Here is a 1,130-nt window from a genome sequence, read left to right as displayed (position 1 = left end):
AATGGAATATTATGCAGCCATCAAAAGGAATGAGATCTTGCCATTTGCAACGACGTGGATGGAACTGGAGGGTGTTATGCTGAGTGAAATAAGTCAATCAGAGAAAGACATGTATCACATGACCTCACTGATATGAGGAATTCTTAATCTCAGGAAACAAACTGAGTGTTACTGGAGTGGTTGGGGGTGGGAGGGATGGGATGGCTGGGTGATAGACATTGGGGAGGGTATGTGCTACGGTGAGCGCTGTGAATTGTGCAAGACTGTTGAATCACAGATCTGTACTTCTGAAACAAATAACGCAACATATTTTAAGAAAAAAGGAAAAGAAGAAGATAACAGGAGAGGAAGAAAAGGGGAGTATGTCAGAGGGGGAGACGAACCATGAGAGATGATGGACTCTGAAAAACAAACTGAGGGTTCTAGAGGGTAGGGGGGTGGGGGGATGGGTCAGCCTGGTGATGGGTATTAAAGAGGGCACGTTCTGCATGGAGCACTGGGTGTTATGAACAAACAATCAATCATGGAACACTGCATCAAAAACTAATGATGTAATATATGGTGATTAACATAACAATAAAAAAATTTGGGGAAAAAAAAAAAGAGAAGTACATTGCCTCAACTGATGTTAATTTTGAAAATATTAGGAAATCATTTCATATTTTAAAACTTTATTTTCCTTAATTTTTAATAGTTGGTGATGTCTTTTTAATTTTTTGGACTATATTTGACATATAACATTTTTTTAATTAAGGGGTACATGTTGATATTTTTACATATTATAATCTGATTGCCATTGCAGCCATAATTGACACCTCTATCATATCACATAATTATCATTTCTTTTTGTGATGGGAGTAATTAAGATATATTCTTTTTTTTTTAAAGATTTTATTTATTTATTTGAGAGAGAGAATGAGAGATAGCACGAAAGGGAAGAGGGTCAGAGAGAGAAGCAGACTCCCTGCTGAGCAGGGAGCCCGATGTGGGGCTCGATCCCGGGACTCCAGGATCATGACCTGAGCCGAAGGCAGTCGCTTAACCAACTGAGCCACCCAGGCGCCCAATTAAGATATATTCTTAATTAAGATATAGCAAGTTTGCCAATTATAATGCAATACTGTTGTCTA

The sequence above is a fragment of the Callorhinus ursinus genome, unplaced genomic scaffold (genome assembly GCF_003265705.2).
Source record: "Callorhinus ursinus isolate GAN/ISIS: 27379988/994484 unplaced genomic scaffold, GSC_fseal_2.0 scaffold42, whole genome shotgun sequence".
Classification (NCBI taxonomy): domain Eukaryota; kingdom Metazoa; phylum Chordata; class Mammalia; order Carnivora; family Otariidae; genus Callorhinus; species Callorhinus ursinus.
The sequence above is the reverse complement of the archived record's forward strand: the minus strand, read 5'-3'. Positions refer to the sequence as shown.